Here is a 22,607-nt window from a genome sequence, read left to right on the forward strand (position 1 = left end):
CACTTTGACCGAAGACACACTTAGGGGGATGGTAAGGGGTAAATTAAATCCGAACTGCTGCATTGCACACTTTAGATCCACCAACCGTGCTGCTGCTGCCGAAGCCCCCCTGCTGAGAAACGAATTTTGCCCCCTTTTGTTCTTCGGGGTGTTACGGATCGTTGAAACTTCATCATCATTTGGGCCACGGCTTACGATTTTTCAAGAGGGTGGCGAGTGGTGAGTTATGAGCCCCGCCAGCAGCCATCAGCAGCATTAGTGGCATAGTGGCAAGCCAAGAGCCAACAACGATGACGGACGAAGATGAAGAAGCGAAGAAGCCGGCGCGCTTGTGTGTGTGCGAAACCGCAACCGCACTATAGCCATCATTAAGATATGTTTAGGAAGGCGCTTATGGAGCGGAAACGAGACAGAAAACAGGCCGACTAAAAGCTGATGTAGTCATTATAATTTTATGAATGAGATGATAATCCGAGAGTTTCCGAGGAAATAATGGAAGTCGTTGTGTTCTGTTTGGGCTTGAGATTTGATGGATGTCGTTGGAGTCGTCGTTCTTCTTCTGACAAGTCTCGGGTAGGACGGGCACTGGGATGCGGGTTGCGTTGAAGTTTGTTGATGTTTTCACTGGTGAAGAGCAGGAGATCAATTATTTCGCCTGTTACGGGATGCGATCAAATGGGATTACAACATTATCCTTCCTGGCAGCAAGTCGATTCGATTAGTTGAGTAATGAAGTCTTTTTATATCGAAACAATTAATGTTGTAACATTGTTTGAACAATCGGTGCGTCTGTTTGAGTACATTTAAATCAGTTTTTGCTGCGTTTTCGTATCATTTTCGTGTTTTTGCAATATTTTATACAATTTTCATTTAGTTCTTTTGTAATTTTTTTTGTCATATTTGCGTCTACAGTTTTTTCTATGTTGAGTTTTTGTGTTATTTTGTGCCATTCGCCTACAATTTTTAGGGTTTTCTTCAGGTTCTTTTCCATGCAATTTTATGCAAATTTCATATTTTTTTAAAGTATTCTTGATCAACTTTAAGACATTTTACATCTTTTTTGACGTTATCATGTTTGTTAAGTATTTTTTAAGTATATTTTTACTTAATTTGTTTGTCATATCATTAGATTTTTTCTGTCATTTTTTTGGCTATGCTGTGTAATAACACAGCATAGTTTGACAATGGTCAAACTATGTTCGTCAATTTACATCCTTTTTCAAGCGCTTTTGCACCATTTTAATAACAGTTTCATTCTATTTTTGTACCATTTTTCTATTGTAATGGGTGCTCAGTTTCTAAACTATTTTTTGGCAAATTTTGTAACTTTATGTGTACAGCTGTTGTAACAACCAGTGTATTATTATTTTTTTCACATATTGCATTGTATTATTATCATTATTGTGATTATTCTTCACTTAAACTCATCGGACATTATTGTCCACATAAATACTCGAGTACTGAAAACTTAAAAATTTTAACTCGTCACACGATGGTAAAACGCTCTAGTAATTGCGTTGAAATCAATCAATGGTAACACGATCTGAACGAGAATCCATGGCGCATTCACTTTTCCTGTGTAGAAGCACTTTAACCAGAAGCATAGCTCTAATAACTTATCGTCTCTTCTGTAACGAGTCTATACCCAACAGGCAGCATCGGCTCTCGTAAGATGGTAGATCGTTATGGTTTTGCCAAGCCTAACAAACTACGCTTTAATTTTCTTTAATCTGTTTTTTAAGATATTGTGAGAGGGACTCTAAACTACAGCTGCTGTTGCCAGTAAATAGTGGGGTCATGGAATTCGCGGGATAAGTTGATAATAGATCCAAAATTTCTACTCGCTTTGCTGATAGAATAAGCAAAGTGATCACGAAAGTTTTAGTTGGCAATCCAGGAGCACACCGAGGTTCTTCTCAACCTGAATTCTTTATAATATCCAATATGATAGTTACCCTGAACGACCGTCGTATTTCGTTTCGTTTATGGTAAGAAAGTTTCGCTCACACCAGTTTACGAAGATATCTATAAACTATAGAAATATTCAGCAGTTATCAGATATCTTTATTAGTCAGCAAAATTTAAAATTAACCGCATAAGCGTGAGGATAGTTAAAATGGTCCCAGGTTACTGCCTTGGGGTACATCGGAATAATGACTGAACGTATCAGATTCGGTAGCTCCAAGTTTGTCAGTTGTTGATCGGTCAAATATGACTCCATTGAATTAACTACATTCGTTGCCACGCATCGACGGTCCAGTTTTGCTAAACTAATTCCGTGACTGTAAATCGGTGCAGAATGTAAATCGGTGTGAACTGTGTCGATCTGCTCCATAAACTTTAAACACAAAAATGCCAGTTTTATTGATAAGAGGGACTTATTTCTCTGTTATTAGGAAGTCACGCAAAGGTTTTATAGGATTCAGCGTGAGGAAAGGGTAAGTGATGAAGTACCTGAGAATAAACCCACGCTTAAACCCTTTTACGACATCGAATGGTCTACTATCCCCATATTGTGTCACGCTTCGTGCCTTATTTAGTGAATTTCTGGGGTGATTTTTATATGATTGTTGCAACGTCTTTGTGATATTTTGAGTTACGTTTTTCAATTCTATTGTGCCATTCATACGCCATTTTTATGTCATTCTTGTTTCTTTGGTTTCGTCTCATATTTTAATTTTTTTGGAATTCTCTTGGAATTTTGTGTTATCACGGTGTATTGATCACGATTTTTTTCGTAATATTTTGAGCACGATTTGTTACATTTTACAACATTCAGATATCGTTTTCGATTAATTTCTTCACAACTTTGCGAATTTTCGATACAGCTGCTGTGTATTTTTCTTTTCTTTTTTACTATAGCTTTGGAGTTTTGATGAGTTATTATTAATTTCATCAAAAAATTTTGCTGCATTTTTGTATCACACTTGTATCATTTCAGTATGATTTTTGTGTCATTTTGTATGATATTTCTGTATCTTAGTAGATTAGTCATTTGGCAGCAATAGGCCGCCGCTTCAGACGGCGAGTCGACGACTGATTCGAGCAGCTGTAAACTTGGTGGCTTAGTGCTGCCTTGTATGTTTTTAATAAATTTTTCTGTCACGTCATGTTTAGTATAAAATTTAAATTGACTCCAGCGTCACAAAGGCCATTGTTGTTAGTCTCGCTCGTAAGCAGTATGCAACACCTCAAGTGAGGTTCTCGTTTTTTTTCCTGTGTGGACTCATCAATGCGACCAGAGATTAGATCTATTGTGATAAAGGTTCTCGTTGCTACCGCTATTACACACTGAAGAATTCTCCATTCAAGCTATTTCTTGTTCTTTTTCGCATTCTTTCTTGCTCGCATTCGCTCCCGAGATCATTTGAACATACTCTTTTCGTCTGTACTCCCCTACTCGCGGAGAATGACCAGCCCAAGACAATTGTTTCAAGATGCTTTGCGATGGTTGCAGAGGGACAAAAAATAATAGAGTATCAGACTACTTCGGCAGCGGCTTGCTTCGGCTGGTCTTGAATTAGGCTGCTGTAAAATAAACTTACCAAAGCAGTCCGATACCCTACACGTTGCGATACTTTACATATTTTTCGCCCCACTGTCGGCTGTCGGTGCATGAAGCCAAACGGGGAAGAAAGCATTCTTGTTTTCGAGCACAGTTTTTCAAGCACTCCTCCTGGTCCAGTACTCCTACTCGCAAGCAGGAACTCGCGTACTCTTTTGCAGTCGCTGAGTAGCAACACAAAAGAGTTTTTGCGTGTCGGTGAGCGCTTCCTGTTACTCTGGGGAATCGTGAAGAATAAAGAGTATCTCGGAAGGTTGTGTGCAAGAGACTTGAGAAGCGTAGCATATGTCTCGTTCTCGAGCATAAAGGAGAAGAAATATTTTGCTTCTCGCTCACTTCGCAACGCTGCTTACGGCAACATAGGAGTGGTGCAATCTGAAAAAAATGGAGAGCATCGAGAGCGCCACAAAAATTGTCTGCATTAAAAGCTTAAAACTAACAGCAAAGCTAACAAGCACAAATTCAGTCTTCATTGTTTATCCGATCCCTGTTGTAAGAGAATGATTGGAGTGAACAGCAACAGACTCAGCTGCCTCAAGTTGCAGCGCAGCAGGCGGCGATTTTAAATATAATATATTTATTGGGTTTTGCTGTAACACTCGCTCATTCGATTGCAGCCTTCTATAGTGGACGGACCAGCAGAGGAGATTTTGAATCTTCCGTCTGTGTGGGAAGAACCGTCGCAATGACGGTAAATTGAACAAACTACTATTGTGACACACTAATGGCTCTTTTTAGCGCCTCAAATTTCTGCAATTGAAGTAGTTACTTTTGTTCTGCTACTCGTCAAAATGTTACTAATAGTTATATGTAATATAACTATTAATATGTTCTTTTTCGGAACAGAATTCCGTCTCAACCACACTGATTTCGGGGCACTAAGAAGTGCCATTGCACAGTGGTCCAAATAGGCAAATTCCAAAGGTTCTCGCATTAACAAAGGTTGTGAAAAGTTTACTCTTAATGTTCTAAAATTTTGCCAAACAAACCATTTCTTTATCTCTAAAAAAATAGTATTGTTATTATATGAAAACTTCCTATAACTTATGCTCGCTGTATTACAATATGGGTGGATTGAGACAAATGGAACCTACAACAGTTTGTAAGACTTGAGCTAACTTTCAAGGAATAGTAATGATATCATGACTCTACTTGTCCCTTTTTACGTTCTCAAAGTTTTCATAAAAATAAGCTAAAAGATGCTATAACTTTCTAAGGGAAAGTCCTGGAGATATGTAGTCTTTGACAAAAATGTGTTTTTTTTGTGCCCCAACAATTTTTCCGAGTTACGCTTTCTTGTAAAATGCAGCTAACAAAAGTTAAGTACAAAATAATAAATTTTTGAGTCAATTCCATATAATGTACTTTATAACTTTGTACCCAATGTAGGTAGAAATTTTGTTTAGACAGCAAAGTTTCATGTTTTCAAATTTTCTACAACATTGGCAAATAAACTATTCCTGTATCTCTTAATGCAGAAAACTTAGTGTTTTAGATTGTAATATAGTTAACTTTACATTACTTTTAATACTTTTGATTGCTGGCCGTTGACAGTTGACAAAAATCCAATGTACTTCGCGCACAACGGTCGTCTGTATATCTAGAAACAGATTCTAGCACAGCCCGACTTTTTTTTTAATTCCTTCGTTCTATCACCTACGACGCTGGTATTCAATATTAATATCTGGTCCTAGCAAAGTCAAGGGTGTCGTTTATTTTCGAGGTCAAATTCATCGCCAGTTGCGTAAAAGAAATTATGGCCGTTGGTGCTGGAGTACCTGTCGATCGTGCCATTGTAATGGAGTATCTTGCTGCAGAAGTGTTGGAATTGGCGGGAAACGTTGCTAGAGATATTAATAAAACGAGTATCATCTCGCATCATCTGCAGTTGGTAATCCGCAATGACGAGGAATGGAACAAGTTTTTATCCGGTGTCACTATTGCCCAGTGTGTTCTGTCGAATAGCCAAGCTTTTCTGTTTTTGAAAAAATGGAGAAGAAGGCATAATTCGAATAAATCCCACCTTTGTAGACACTAAAACCAACCGTCCTTTTAGGGACGACCACATATTTTCAATTGAAGCAGTAACAATGAGTTTTTGCCTCTAATTAAAATTCAAAATTTGACATAACATTTGACATCCTAAGGCAGGATTCAGTTCGATTCTATTTGTTTACTCACTGATGGATTCGCAATTTCTACAGAGAAAAATATCCAGCAGCAAGTGATAGTTTTATGACCATCTACCCGCTTAACTCTCACCCACAGTACGGCAAGCCGCACTGGGATCGTTTCCAGTTATTAAAATCAACTCCAGTCATCTGTAACTGATCCGTCTGCCGAAAATCGCGGTTTTACCACAGGCACGGTACAGCACAAAGTGGCCCACGGACGGACGTGGTTTTCCGGATTTCACGCTTGTTGTTCATCCCTTCGCTTTTTTTTTTCGTATTCACTTTTAGCCAGGCCAGACCGGGTGGTGGATGCATTTTCGGCGTTTTTGTGTATGTGTACTTTGTGCGGACAAAGCAAATTGTGGCGGCTGGTCTCTACTATGTAGCAAGTTGATCGGGTTTCTTTTCATCATCGTCACTGGCCTTGCAGTAAACAAATAAAAGCCTACACACACCGATCGGCCAAATCCGCGACGATTGGTTTGGCGTTGACAACTGTTGTTGTTGATTTTGCGGCTCAGTGCAGGTCTTGCGTTACACGCGGGCGACAATCGAAGCGGATTAGGTTACAAGCCTAAATGAGCAATCAATATGTTGCGATTTTGGGTGCCGCGTGATTCGCACACGAGTCGACGACGGAAAATTCGATTGTCAAAATAGAGCACTTTTGATTTCAGGTTGGACTCCCGAAAGGAAGATTGATGATGTTCAAGGAACCAGTTAGACTTTCACCGGCTTGTCGTCGGAGAGTGAAAAATGATGACAACATTAAGTCGATCCCTAAACAGACAAACCTCTGCCATTTGTAATTGAAAAAGAAAAAGTTCCCGTTTCCCATCTCAAGTGTGATGAAAAATCGTTTGTGGTAATGATGGTGCCAAAATTGCCTCCGTTGTAAGATGAAGTTAAAAAGATACAAATTTAATTCTTCTGTTAGCAGTAGCCGATGCGAGAAGCTTTGGCTTTTTTGGCCAGGTAGCATCCCGGTAATAGGGATGATGCGGGCTGATGAGTTTTGTGACAGTTCGGGACGACTTAATCGAATACTTTCTCTCTTCGCATGTGATAGAGATCTTCAATTTTACGGACATGTGTGTGTGCGAATGCGTTTTCTTTGGTGGTCAAAATTTACCCATTAAGCAATGTTGTCAGCACAGGGAACTTGATTGATGGCTTATGGAAATCGGATGCTTATCAAATTATGCTCGATCTTCCCTTTGATGGTGCTAATTGTGTTTACTCACAACTATTACGTTTGTCTGACAGCTTGCCTCAAATTGATTGTCTGCTGAAGAAGAGTCTCCTCCTTTTGTTGCAAGTTTTCACTCACGAAGTGTTTGTATTGACAGGGGCAGATGTCTTCGAATCGATGTTTGAGTTTTCGCAAACTTATAATTTAATGCTATTTCAAATGGTTGGTTATAGAGAAAAAACCAGGGATGATAAATTCTTGTCATCCCTGCTTCTCGAAAGTGCTTATCCTAACCTATTTAACTGCCGATATTAATTATCATCCAATAAGTTAGCACCTTGCGTCCCATTGTCATCACCGCTATCCCAAATGCGAAATTTTTGCCAAATTTCCTGCCAATTTTAAGTGTCAAGGGATTATGACAGTTTTTCTTTCTTTGTGAGCCGGCGTAAGACAATGGCTTGCATCTTATCTCATTGATGAGCGAAACGCTCAAGAAAAAACCTTCAAAGACCAGCCGATAATTGCTTTTTCCATGCGGTGTGAAAGAGAAAGCACCAAACGGAGATAATCCTCTGGCGGACAGCGAAACCGAACGGTGTCAATAGCCACACGCAGGCTCGAAAGATATTCAGGTAGCTCTCTAATCTCCCATTCAATTCTTTTGCGTCCAGATGGAAACTAGATTCGGAAACATTAGTCGGCTTCATCTGTGAATATGTTTTCGTTCTATACTGGATGCTATACGGGCGAAAAGAGCGGTGAAATATTAATATTCTATTGTTCTGTGTAACTGCAGAGGAACCCTTCTGGAAGTGTCAATCAAAGAAAGAGGTCCACAACAGTTTATCACCTAGTCAGAACCCAAGCAAAAATCAGCTATAATGGTTTGAAGATGCTGAAAGTGATAACTCCGTGTTTGCATCTGTTTTCTACAAGATTCATGTTATAGTTTTATAAATTAACACATTTCAAATTGAATCAATCGCGAAACTCCATCCCTACCGAGCAGCCAACCAGAGATTAACCAACGAAACAGTAGCAAATGACACTCTTCCCAATGCCATTCACGCGGCGGACATTTATAGGGGGTAATTTGTGTCTATCCCGTAAGTCGAGCCTTGTCTGTTTCCGCATCCCTGCGCCCGGTCGCTCCCAGGCTGTGTGAACGCATGTAATAAATCTATTTGGGTTTCGGTTTAAGGCTCATTTTCGTTTATCGTGTTCGAACCTACACCGAGGGATGCTCTGCCGAGTGTTGCTTTGAGTGACAACCGGTGTGAAATCCAATCAAATCTGGGGTTTCAAGGATTAATTATTTATTGAACCGAATTTTTAGATTTTTTCCCGAAAAAAAAAACAACATCTTCATGTTCTGCCAACAACTGCCAAAAAAGAAACTGCGAGTAAACACTTAAGCAGATTATCGCTGAAGTGTGAAACCTCCGGTAGGGGTAGACAAGATGTTCCCCGTTTAACTGACAGGATAGATTCAATGCTGATCTTTTAACTGTCGCGGCTGGTTTTCTCTCACGCAGATGATGTCCGGCCTCGCTGTCAATCAAGCTCTGGGCACTAGGCGCGTTTTGTACTGCTTTGTCAACAGTCGCTCCAGGGTCCAGTTCGGCCCCGGTCGAATTAACATATTTAAAAGGGTTTTAAATAGTTCCAAATCAACTGACCACTGGCTATCGCATTTCTCTGTTTGGCTTCCTGGGGCTAGAAGTTGTAATCCGAGAGCTAAAACATGATGATCGGGTGGAAATGCGCGCGCCAATTATTATTATTAGCTGGTGGTGACTTTTTGATTACCTGCACATCCGGAAAACCCTTTAACCTGGTTCGGTTTCAAATTACCAACCGACAAATCATTCAGCTGTCAATCATGGTGATGACTTTTTTTGGGAAAATATCTTCCGCCAAGAGCTGCAGTCTTAATAAATCATTTCGCGCCTTTTCTACTGGTAAAATTATAATTTCCTACCCTTCTCATCGAAGTGGTTAGTTGTAATAATTGTTCACAATTATCGTGCGACCCAAGAATTGACTCTGTCTGTCAGCTAGTCAGCTTGTTTTCTTCGCTAGCGTGGAAATTTACGCCCGGTGATAAACTTTAATTAAAAAGGCAGAGATTTGCTGCGGCGAATCCTCCACAGTAGCAGCAGCAGCAGCAGCAGTAGCAGCCGGAGACAATGGACGGGGCGTCATACTTTGCAGTAATTAAACAAAATTAGAATCGCTGAGCCGTAAATTAGCTGCCGCCTGCCTGACTGCTGACTGGCTGGAAGTTCATCCCTTCCTCGGTTCTGTAGGTGTTCTTGTTGCAAAAACTCTCCCCACTCGTGTGGCCATGGAATGGGATGAAAATGTCAACTCATTAAAATTTGAACGATGATGAAGTTGAACAGTGGAAATCAGTCGAGCGAAAGTGTGTGAGTGTGTGTGCGTAACATGTGTTGCGTGCTTTCATGTGTGAGATGACAGAGAGAAATGCGAGCTGTGTGTATGTTTTTCATCGTGGAAAATTTTTACTAGAAATGAATGATGGCGATTTGGTTTAGAAATTTTTGAATTATATTTTAATATATTTTGACTTTTATAAAATATCACGATCAATGTCTACTCATAATATTTGACGTTTCCAGTCAGAACGATCTGAAAACTCTCAAAAAAAGAATTGAATATTTTTATTTGAATGTAAATTTACACACGCATTCGGCTTAGTAAAATGAATATTTTCCGCGGGGGATTTTTTTTTAACTCAAGAGTAATTTTCTAGAAAAGCGTGAAAATATTTTAGAACATGGATCAATCCATCTTAAATGTACCAAGAAAGTACAAATGCGCAAGGAGCTTCTCAGATTCAGCCTAAACTTTGAAGAATTGTTCATATAAGGCCAATTTGAAAAAAAAAAATATATGTTCGTCATGTTTTTGAGAGAATTTTACTTGGCACGGCATTTTTCGGAAACAATGTTCAAATTTGCTTTGTTTTTCAGCAGTCGCCTTTTCTAACATTTTTATATCTCCGGATATTTTATATCAACAGACATTCTGAAAATTTTATTCGAAAAAAAATATTCAAGGAATAGAAACAATTAATATTGAGCGGCAGTGTTGCCATTTTTTAAAAATATGTTGCGGTTTTGGAAAATCAGTATATTCTGACTTCAAATTTGACAATTTCGAAGATGCAAAAGGTATTATGAGCGATTCTCGAGTTGAAGCATTTTTAGCATTTATAAATCAAATTTTCTCTGATTTGCTTCTAATTTTTATTTTTTTTTCTAATACCTTTGTTATGATAATGGACATTCTGAATGATACAAATATAAATCCAAATACAACGGAATTTAAAAACTATGTAAAAATTTGACTAAAAGTATTGCCAGTTACTTGGATATTTATAAAAAAACTTTTTTTTTTTAATTTGTAATTTTGAAGCTCTACTTTAAACATCGCAATGAAATTTGTTTTATTTTTTTATTAGATGAAGAAAAAACAAAATTTTTTTATTGATGAAAATTTCCCTACAAACAGATTCTCAAACCACAGAGTTCTTAATTTTCCGATACAGGCAGTCGCAGTTTTGTAATTAATTTTACATCAGATACAGCATTGTAAGCAGGCCACTTCAAATTTAAGTTTCGGTACTCAGGATTATATTGAATTGATCTATGTTCTCGAATGTTATATAACTTTTTTTCCTAGGCAGTGTTTTCAATTGTTGTTTAATGCTTGATGAATAATAATGTTCTATTTTTCTTCAAGCAATATTTCATAATAATTTGTAAATAAATTAAAAAAAAACATTTCATTTCGATAATCTATTCCTAGGGAAAATTCTATCAATAAAGGAGCTTTTGAACTTGAAAAATTCCGAATTATTTTATAAATCTGTTTTTTTTTTTGATATTCATGCAACTGGCACCATTTCCGGTGAAAATTTATATATTTTCCGAATTGCTTGCCTAATTTCTTCTAAATTGCATCATTTAGAATGCTAACAATCGCGACAGAGTCATTAGCTTATTTTGCTAAACAAAATTAGAAGCAAATCAGAGTACATTTGACTTTATTTCTTCAAAATTCTGTAACTCGAGCTTCCCTCTTTATATTTCAGGGTGATAAAGGATTATTGTGTAAAATTTTCTCACAAAAGAAATTGAATCAAATTTGGTCTCGAAATATACTCATTTGCCGAAAAATAGAATTAAATTTATGTAGTGCAAAAAGAACATATTTGGCATCACTTCTGCTTCACATTGTTTCATTTAACTTTGGACAGAGAGACAGAGGGACAGAGGAACAGAGGGACAGAGGGACAGAGGGACAAAGGGACAGAGGGACAGAGGGACAGAGGGACAGAGGGACAGAGGGACAGAGGGACAGAGGGACAGAGGGACAGAGGGACAGAGGGACAGAGGGACAGAGGGACAGAGGGACAGAGGGACAGAGGGACAGAGGGACAGAGGGACAGAGGGACAGAGGGACAGAGGGACAGAGGGACAGAGGGACAGAGGGACAGAGGGACAGAGGGACAGAGGGACAGAGGGACAGAGGGACAGAGGGACAGAGGGACAGAGGGACAGAGGGACAGAGGGACAGAGGGACAGAGGGACAGAGGGACAGAGGGACAGAGGGACAGAGGGACAGAGGGACAGAGGGACAGAGGGACAGAGGGACAGAGGGACAGAGGGACAGAGGGACAGAGGGACAGAGGGACAGAGGGACAGAGGGACAGAGGGACAGAGGGACAGAGGGACAGAGGGACAGAGGGACAGAGGGACAGAGGGACAGAGGGACAGAGGGACAGAGGGACAGAGGGACAGAGGGACAAAGGGACAGAGGGACAGAGGGACAGAGGGACAAAGGGACAGAGGGACAGAGGGACAGAGGGACAGAGGGACAGAGGGACAGAGGGACAGAGGGACAGAGGGACAGAGGGACAGAGGGGCAGAGGACAAGGGGACAGGGGGAGAGAGGGAAAAGGGACAGAGGGACATGGGGACAGAGAGAGAGAGATGGACAGGGAAACAAAGGGACAGAAGGTCAGAGGACAGAGATAGAGACAGAGACAGAGACAGAGACAGAGACAGAGACAGAGACAGAGACAGAGACAGAGACAGAGACAGAGACAGAGACAGAGACAGAGACAGAGACAGAGACAGAGACAGAGACAGAGACAGAGACAGAGACAGAGACAGAGACAGAGACAGAGACAGAGACAGAGACAGAGACAGAGACAGAGACAGAGACAGAGACAGAGACAGAGACAGAGACAGAGACAGAGACAGAGACAGAGACAGAGACAGAGACAGAGACAGAGACAGAGACAGAGACAGAGACAGAGACAGAGACAGAGACAGAGACAGAGACAGAGACAGAGACAGAGACAGAGACAGAGACAGAGACAGAGACAGAGACAGAGACAGAGACAGAGACAGAGACAGAGACAGAGACAGAGACAGAGACAGAGACAGAGACAGAGACAGAGACAGAGACAGAGACAGAGACAGAGACAGAGACAGAGACAGAGACAGAGACAGAGACAGAGACAGAGACAGAGACAGAGACAGAGACAGAGACAGAGACAGAGACAGAGACAGAGACAGAGACAGAGACAGAGACAGAGACAGAGACAGAGACAGAGACAGAGACAGAGACAGAGACAGAGACAGAGACAGAGACAGAGACATAGACAGAGACAGAGACAGAGACACAGAGACAGAGACAGAGACAGAGACAGAGACAGAGACAGAGACAGAGACAGAGACAGAGACACAGAGACAGAGACAGAGACAGAGACAGAGACAGAGACAGAGACAGAGACAGAGACACAGAGACAGAGACAGAGACAGAGACAGAGACAGAGACAGAGACAGAGACAGAGACAGAGACAGAGACAGAGACAGAGACAGAGACAGAGACAGAGACAGAGACAGAGACAGAGACAGAGACAGAGACAGAGACAGAGACAGAGACAGAGACAGAGACAGAGACAGAGACAGAGACAGAGACAGAGACAGAGACAGAGACAGAGACAGAGACAGAGACAGAGACAGAGACAGAGACAGAGACAGAGACAGAGACAGAGACAGAGACAGAGACAGAGACAGAGACAGAGATAGAGACAGAGACAGAGACAGAGACAGAGACAGAGACAGAGACAGAGAAAGAGAAAGAGAAAGAGACAGATACAGAGACAGAGACAGAGACAGAGACAGAGACAGAGACAGAGACAGAGACAGAGACAGAGACAGAGACAGAGACAGAGACAGAGACAGAGACAGAGACAGAGACAGAGACAGAGACAGAGACAGAGACATAGACAGAGACAGAGACAGAGACAGAGACAGAGACAGAGACAGAGACAGAGACACAGAGACAGAGACAGAGACAGAGACAGAGACAGAGACAGAGACAGAGACAGAGACAGAGACAGAGACAGAGACACAGAGACAGAGACAGAGACAGAGACAGAGACAGAGACAGAGACAGAGACAGAGACAGAGACAGAGACAGAGACAGAGACAGAGACAGAGACAGAGACAGAGACAGAGACAGAGACAGAGACAGAGACAGAGACAGAGACAGAGACAGAGACAGAGACAGAGACAGAGACATAGACAGAGACAGAGACAGAGACAGAGACAGAGACAGAGACAGAGACAGAGACACAGAGACAGAGACAGAGACAGAGACAGAGACAGAGACAGAGACAGAGACAGAGACAGAGACAGAGACAGAGACAGAGACACAGAGACAGAGACAGAGACAGAGACAGAGACAGAGACAGAGACAGAGACAGAGACAGAGACAGAGACAGAGACAGAGACAGAGACAGAGACAGAGACAGAGACAGAGACAGAGACAGAGACAGAGACAGAGACAGAGACAGAGACAGAGACAGAGACAGAGACAGAGACAGAGACAGAGACAGAGACAGAGACAGAGACAGAGACAGAGACAGAGACAGAGACAGAGACAAAGACAGAGACAGAGACAGAGACAGAGACAGAGACAGAGACAGACACAGAGACAGAGACAGAGACAGAGACAGAGACAGAGACATAGACCTTGCTCTCAATAATAATATCATAAATGACAAAATATTTAATGAAAAATAACAATGAAAGGAATAATACAAAAATAAAACAGAAATATTCAAAATGTGGCCTAAAAATAACGTAAAAGTCATCAAAGAAACTAACAACATATCAAGAACGACTCGGAAATGAATCAAAACTCGCTCGAAAGAAGAATAAAAGTTTCACAAAAATATTTTGTTTAAATTTTAAAGGAAGCATGCATAAACTAACACGCAAAAACAAATCAAAATAACAGAAAGTGCTAGAAAAAACTGAAAAAATATACACAAAACAGGCACGAAAATTCCAAAAATCACCTAAAAAGGAACAAAAGTAACTCCGAATTTAAAATGCCACAAAATGGTCCCTAAAAAGTGCAAAAATATCGCTAGCACAGAAAAAAAATTCCCCAAAAATGGTGCAAAAAAGATCCACGAACGTCACAAGAATAGATTAAAAATGTCGCAAAACTGAAGCACAACTTACTGAGAGAATATTCGAAAAATCAATTGGAAAACGACCTAGAAATCATATAAAACTGTGGCATAACAAAAATGTCACAAAATTGTTCTGGTTAAGTACTAGAGTATGAGCGTATAAAAAACAGAAAAGTGACAAAAATGCGAACAAAACTGGTACAGGAATAACTCAGAAAGGACCCCAAACTATATCGAAAATTTCACAAAAATTGTGTTAAGCGTCATTTTAACACAAAAGCGGAACTAAATTGACTCGAATAGTCGCAAGAAAAACACGAACATAACACAAAAATTACCCAGAAACATAGCAATAAAACAAAAATTTAGTAGAAAAATACTAACAATGACGCAAAAACAACATAAAATGGAATAAAATTTACACAAAATTTTTAATAATTGATTTAATCTCATTCAAGTTAGTTTCAATTATTTCTGCAGGTAAAAAATTCTGGGAAGAAATTAAATCAAATTGACGTGTGACTTCATTTTCAATTGGACTCACAAAATTCAAATTTGAGTTATGAACACTCTCAAACTGCTGAGCAAGTCTTTGAGCCTTTTGTTCATTGGATACAAGAAAACGTTCACCATCTTTTAAAACTGGAATAGGCTTTAAAGGTTTCTTAAGAATCTTCGACAGCTTCCAAAATGGTTTTGAATATGGTTTCAATTTTTCAACTTTAGTCTCAAAATTTTGATTTCTCAGAAGAGTAAATCTATGTTTAATCTCTTTCTGTAAATCTCTATAAATAGTTTTAAAAACAGGGTCACGAGAACGTTGATATTGACGTCTGCGGACATTTTTCAAACGAATTAGAAGTTGAAGATTTTCGTCAATTATTGGTGAATCAAATTTCACTTGAGCCTTTGGAACAGAATAATTCCTGGCATCAACAATTGCACATTTTAATGCTTCCAAAGCGGAATCAATATTCACTTCGTTTTGCAAACCAAGCTCATTATTGAAATTTCTCTCAATATAATTTTTGTATCTTTCCCAATTAGCTTTGTTATAAATAAAAACAGAGCTCATAGGGTTTAAAACTGATTCATGTGATAAAGAAAAAGTTATTGGAAGATGGTGATAATATAACTCTGCTGATTTTGATAGCACAGGTACTTTCAAGATCCAAATTTTTAGTGAAGTTAGAGCTCAAAGCTTTCGAGATCAAATTTTGCAAAAATTTCACTAACTCAAACATATATTTCTGTCAAAAAGCCATATGAGCAGCAGTAGCTGTCAGATTACGGCATTTTCAGGACGATTTTGTTTTGAATTGCTGTTTTTTTATTGAATTCTTGAAAAAAAAGTGAATCAATTGATATTAAAATAATTTAAATTCAAATGGAAACACCATTAAGACAAATTTTCCAACTTAAAAGCACTAGCAGCATTAGTTTTGTCGCATTCTTACCCTTGGTAAGCACAACTTTGTACAATTTAGCGAAACTCACCAGTCATATCAGTTTGCCAACAAACTATGTGTGAATCGCGTTGCCGTTCGCTTTGATGTAAAAGTTAGGTTCTTTCCAGCTGCTTAGTGCATCATTATTTTCTGCCTCTCGCACGAGTCCAAAACTGCCGAGCCTCATTTTTGCGAGTACAACTACGAAACTTCCCGCGTAATTAGTAACTTTCTGTTGGATGGAAAAGAGGAAAAGCCGGAAACGACGTGCACTTGCATGTGGGTCTGAGTGCATATGCATGAATTTTTAATCATAATTTTATTGCAACTTTTTAATTTATATTCGAGCGCGAATGGCATTTTTTTCTTTATTGTCGGTCCCGGTTCCGCTGGTTGGATGTCGATTTTCCATCCGGAATTAATTTGTCACCCGAAAGGTTTCGCACTGGAATTTTTTTTCGCCCCCATTAGATGCGGTCGTTTGATGTGACGAGTTTTTAACTCTTATCACGCGTCTATTATGAATATTTCCTGAAAATGTGTGAAAAACTTCGATCGATGTTGTTGCAACTATGTTAGGATTGAACCCCAGCTACACACCGCCAATCTGCTGTTGCGTGATGAATTGTGAAAATTTCGAATTAAATTTCCACCCAGTCAAGCATGGCGCGGGGTGTGAAATGCTATCCCGAATAAAGTCCACCAAAGATAACAAATACTCCTAGAGGCCAGCAGCTCTCGTACCGATCAATTTCGGTTCAAGCGGAGCGTGTTGTGCGGCAACTGTTTCCAATGGATTCCGGTGCTAATTGAGCGTGCAATATGGCGAAAAATGATAAGACCGTCGGATCGCAGATTGATAAACGACTGTTATTTTTGGCAGCAAATCTGGAGTTGAAATATCAATTATGGGCAGATAATCGAAGAGAATGACATGGATTAATATTTGTCAAGCAGACATGGTGAGAGAGAGGTGCGATTTTGGGTGCGGGCCCCAGAAATCGATCGCCATCTTGATTCCAGGACGGATCGTAAATCCGTCCTACGTATTAATAGACTTATGAAAGAACCACTGAAAGTTGATGTTTATTGAGGGTGATTTTATGAGTGGTTTCAGTGACTCAATCGCGCGGTGGGTGAGGGGGTCCCGAGCAACTAGACTTTCACAACAGTTTAGCTTTATCGCTGATGGTATCGCGCATTCGGATGACGACTGGCCTGCGATCGTTATTGGCCAACGCACTCTCATGGTTCTGTAGATCTGTTTTACACTGACTTACAGCGGCAATTAGAATATTCCTAGGGGCCGTTTGGAGCTCTTTATCGGAGGCAATAAATCATACAGCCGGAGTCAATTGCCAGTCTGTCAGTCACACGCACTTGACCCTTGAGCTGTAGTGATATCTTGGCAAAATGTATAAAGTCGTTTCTGGCGGCGTCGAAACCTCGTGGCAGGGATGGATTGTGTAATAATGTAATAAATTTCCTCAGTTACGAGGGTGGATATCTGTGTCGAAGGGGCAAACGACACACCAAAGGGGTGCCCGAAGTGATGATAGTGAAGGGAGAGAGTGCCACATCGAAAAATTATGTTGTTTTTACTCTTGTTATTGCCGTTGTAAATCCGATTCGAACAGCGCCTTCTGGTTTTTATGGAAGCAATAATTGCGTTCGCTGCCGTTCGTGGTGTGGTGTGGCGAACGGAAGCTTCTTAGTCAAAACGGTAACCGGACCTGAAGCTCGAACTGTCTTAGTTTGCTTTTAATTTTTCGGATAAAGATTGCAAAATTAAACTTCTTCGGAGAAAATTTCACACACATCCAGCGAAAACCTTTGTTGCTCTTACCGCACGCGGCAATTTCTCTTCCTTCGGGCGGGTGAACGGCGTACAAATCGTTCGTCCCCCTTAAAACATTCCGGTTAGTTGGCCTAATGTGGGAAATATGTTCCGTTCTCCACCCACCTCCTTTTTTTGATCCCCTCGCTAACCGACAAGCACAGTTGTTGCTCAGTTTTGATTAAATTATTGGAGGAGTGTTTTTTCAAGGCGGTTGGTTTCCCTCCGGCGACGGAGTGCTGTGCACTTTGGGAAATTCTCGTGGTTTTGATTTAACATTTTTTTCTCTCTTTCGGATTTTGAACTCCAAATGGGAAAGTGATTCAAATGGAAATCGTCCTTCTTGGTAACAATCGATCGATAATTGAACGTTATGAATTTTTAATGTCCGGAGCGAAGCGAAGCTCTCAACCGTAATTGCTTGTTTATTGATTTCATTACCTATTGCTAGGCAGACCGCAGAGGAAGTCTAATTTTCTCCGATGATGCGGTATGCAAATAGGCTGCTGCTGCATAGGTCCATTCCGGGCGGGGATCAACCGGGATTGACAGCTTTGATTGACATCTGTATAGGCTCTGCGGCTTTCGCATAAGCCCACTCGAAAAGACACGTTACGAAATTGATTTATCCATTGTCACGAAACAGGCAGCTCGGTAATTGAGACCGCCACCGGTGTTGTCCCTGCGGGAACGCCTTTCCTTTTTTGTGTCACTTTTGAGCCAGGATGACCATCAATGGAAGAGACTACGTAAAACATTGGTGTGCAATGTGCGGGCGTCACCGATTAATTGCCAGCAATTAGTCACTGCAGAACTGACCACATCGGGACCCATCTGTGACGTGGTGGCTTTCAAACCGGCAGAGGCGTTTTGGGGAGGATGGAAAAATTAATCGATTCCGATAAATCTCTCATTTTTTGCGTCGCCGCTGTCCTGGCAAAGGGTCGAAACATTTTAATAACTCCATAATTAAGTGGAAAATTGGGTACGACCTCTTGAAGCGGATAGTCTGTTCACAGCCAGCTCCTAAATAAACACAGCACAGAAAGCAACACGCATTCAATGCGCGTTGAGGACGAGCGCCGGGATGAGTGCTAAAGTCAACAGCACTCGACTTTATGGGTTCATCGTTTCTGTCTTTCGTCGCTACTGCGTTGTGAATGTGACCCTTCCTAGGCTGTCGCCTCGTTTGAAATGCATCCAAGTGTGACACGGCCGCCGAAGATGATGCACTTATCTGTGTGCTGTGTGCAGCGCGAGAAGGGATTAGATCATGTTTTAGGCTTGTGGGAAATGGATGGGAAATTTCCTATTTGTTTTCGGGGGGTTATGCGATCGTTCTCTGTGGAGAATGTCGTGTCAGTTTTTTATCCAATAAACGCACTATCTAATCAACGTTGGTAATAATAAACCAATTATCTGTGGTTATTTCCCCCCTCTTGAGATTTAGTTATGCATCGGAAAGGAATAGTTAATGCAATTGAAATGCGTTTGTGACAGAGAATAACAAGAATAATAGTTTGAACTGGTATTGAGTGATCTGTTGAACAAGCTTCTGCATATGATGAAAACATGAAACTGATTGGAAATATATGAATAAATATAATGAAAATCAAGAAATAATTTTGCACTTACCCGGTAAGAGTTGTATTTTCTTCGCTTTACAACTTAGCTGCTCCGTTCAAGTTCAATTATGTCTGGAAATAATATGAAGATTTTTTTAGATCAAAAGAACGCGGATTCTTGTTCTTTCGTTATTAATAACATTACGAAACCCTTGAAAATAAAAATGGTCGTTAATACGCTAGTTATTGAAGAATAATCACACACTTTCCAGCCCCTGTATTCATCTCATGGGATTGACACAAAATAAAACTAGAAAAAAAACTCATATTTCCCAAATAAATCAGTCTACTATTCCTTGAAACTAATTCCTTTTAGTCTACTCTACAGCCGTTTCAAGTATAGTTGTCCCATTTATGTACGCTGAGACAACTATGCTTGGGACGCTAGTCTAGGTTTCACATAAAGTGTGAACCCTGGAGACTAAATTACGGAATTTGCGGACTAATGGCTACTCAAAAATTCATTTATTTCAATTTCCTATCTCAGAAAACAGATTCGTCGCACTCCTTCACGCAACTACTACGGGATTCGTTCGATAACAGGTTTTCGTTCAACAGCGAATCCCGTTCCACTTTAATCTTTCAACACTACCAATTATCTGTATAATCTTCGAAGTACACATCTCAGATTCTCGAAAACAGCTTCATATGGTAAAAATATATGTGAGATTATTTGTCACAATTTCTACTGAACTCTCATCTATTTTTACTGTTTAAATGATAAATTATTTCGACATTACTGGTATAAGAAGGTGCATATATTTTTTTTACTAATAAATATAATTTCTTTTTGATTGAATCCAATTTCTCAACAGCATACATCAAAACCAAAACTCAGTGTTTTTGTACAGCAAACAAGTTATGTTCAATTCGACAGTACTGCAGGGGCTACCTAGGTGTTGTATGTTATCAACAACAGCAAAAAACCTTTGCTACCTGCCACGACGTTATGCCATTTACGTTACGTTATTCAGGAGACGAACTGATTTGAGTGGTTGGATGAATATGGGAACGTAGTGAAAAATGATTTTTATTACAAAATATCGGATAAATTTCAATTAGTTCACTATATTTCCATTGCTGATTGATTCCTAAAGAGCTGATAAGCGTATTGTATTTATTCTTTCAATAATTTCATGGAAATTCGGAGTTTGATTCGTGCGTTCTCCGCGAACGTTGGCTAAATGAGATGAATAATAGAATATATACCCTATTTGTTTTAAAATGAAATGTGTCTACTTGATTTGAAATTTCTTGTAGTCAGACCAAGGTATTGATCGCTAAATTTTGTTAAAGGCGTCCGCTTTTGTGGGAAAACAGCTAGAGGGTTGTATCCAAAACACGACCTCATCATAGAGGTGGGATTTATTGAACTCTCCAGTGGTATTTGAGGCGGCCTTAGGACAAAAATGGTAATATTATATACTATGATCAAATTCTGATTGGGACCGAGATTGACTGTACAGGGTGATTTGTTCCTTGTTTGGAGTTTTTCAGGGGCTGATAGAGGCTGAGAATGCAAAATTTGTATAAGAAAAAAACATTCAGCTTTATTCAACAAAATCATGGGCATTGGAAAAACAATTCAGGATCATTACGTTCTCTCCACTCTGACTGTGTATTATTCATGGCTGCCGAGACGAACGCAAATGGAGATGCAGAGGTTAACACGGTCTCCAAATATCAAGGGTCACGCTAACATTCCTTCCCTTTTCCCACCTGATTGCAAGGACGTGGCCGGCGTCGTTATTGACCCTTCAAAGTATTGAGTCACTAAAACTTGTACAATGAGAATGGTCGGTCAATCCCAGCCCTATTCAGTTGATTAACTGTGCAATTTTCCTGATTCGAATCAATCACGGAGTCAAGCTGCCTAGACGAAATTAGAGGTGCTTCTTTCGCACACGTTTATTATGATTGGAACATCATTACGTTGCATCTTGAAACTTGTAGGATAAAATAAGGTTATTCTATCAAAAAGTTGTTTTAAAGCCAGTGTCAAATGTCGATACAGTGCACAAAAACTAATAAGGATATTATTTACGAAACTTAAATCCGATTTTGTTAGAAATTAAGCTGAGAAGGTAAAATTTGTACGAGTGAGGTTTGTATCCGCTAAAATCCGGATACTGTTAAATCAGTGTAACTCTTGCAATATTCATGCTATGAGCGACTCTTTGCACTCAAACATAGATGATGTTCTGTACTTTCGCCTACTTTGATTTGATTTGACAGTTCGTGAACAGTGCTCAAACTGTCGACAAACGAAAAGGGCATGCTCGAACCTGCGATGCTGCGAACGTGCACGAGCCTGACCTTGTATTGTGTACCAAAAATCCTCACCTTTCGATACGTGAATTCACAAACCAGCTTAATTTTTGCTCTTTCCACAGTCCACGATGTGTTAAAAAGGTTTACTGAAAGTTTGAGTGTCGAAAGGAAACCAAGAAGTGACAAAAATTTCTGGACTGGGGTTCGAAAAATAGGAATAGGTGCCGGTTTAAGGTCCTACGAAATTAAGAAAGTCCCCAACCGCGACGATAAGCGGAATTTGATGACAAAAACATGTGCTCGGAATTGTATTCTTCTCGGGTTTTAATTGATTTTTTTCGGTGAGATTTAATAAAACAAAATACAATATAATTTACGTTTCAGCTTACTATTTTTCAGCCATCCTCAGAAAAACTATTTTTTCGTGTGCATCACCGTGTGGATCCCTCTAATTTCTGAAAACGAAAAATTAGTTTTTCTGAGGATGGCTGAAAAATAATAAGCTGAAACGTAAACTATATTGTGTTTGTTTTATTAAACCTCACCGCAAAAAATCAATCAAAACCCGAGAAGATTAGATTTACGGTGATTCGAACCCGGAGAACATCGGAATTGTATTACGATTTTTTCAACATTTTTTTTATTTCATGGGTCGAAAAGAATGATAAAACATGTGTCGAGGAAGACTTCGAAAAACTTCCAGCATTGGCTTATTATACTGTAATGGCCAGAAATGATAACGAATAGTATTTCAGGACATAAAAGTTGGCTGAATTCCCCAGGAAATATTTTGTTTGGCAAGCAGTTTGTAACTATGGCAAAAAACGCTCATTTTTTATCATCACAGGTACCATCAATAAGAGAATTTACCAAAAGTAGTGTTTACAAAAACGATCGAAGAACCATGATGTTTGTTTTAACTTGATTTAACCAAGCATGCCACCATGCTAATACCGCAATGGAGTGA

The 22,607-nt window shown here is 39.8% G+C and overlaps 1 protein-coding gene across 4 annotated transcripts in view; it reads left to right on the top strand.

The window, feature by feature from the left end:
- The window catches only part of LOC129731135 (transcription factor hamlet), a 196,751-nt gene that overhangs the window by 104,738 nt on the left and 69,406 nt on the right, over positions 1 to 22,607 (top strand). The window lies entirely within an intron of this gene.

The sequence above is a fragment of the Wyeomyia smithii genome, chromosome 3 (assembly GCF_029784165.1).
Source record: "Wyeomyia smithii strain HCP4-BCI-WySm-NY-G18 chromosome 3, ASM2978416v1, whole genome shotgun sequence".
NCBI lineage: Eukaryota > Metazoa > Arthropoda > Insecta > Diptera > Culicidae > Wyeomyia > Wyeomyia smithii.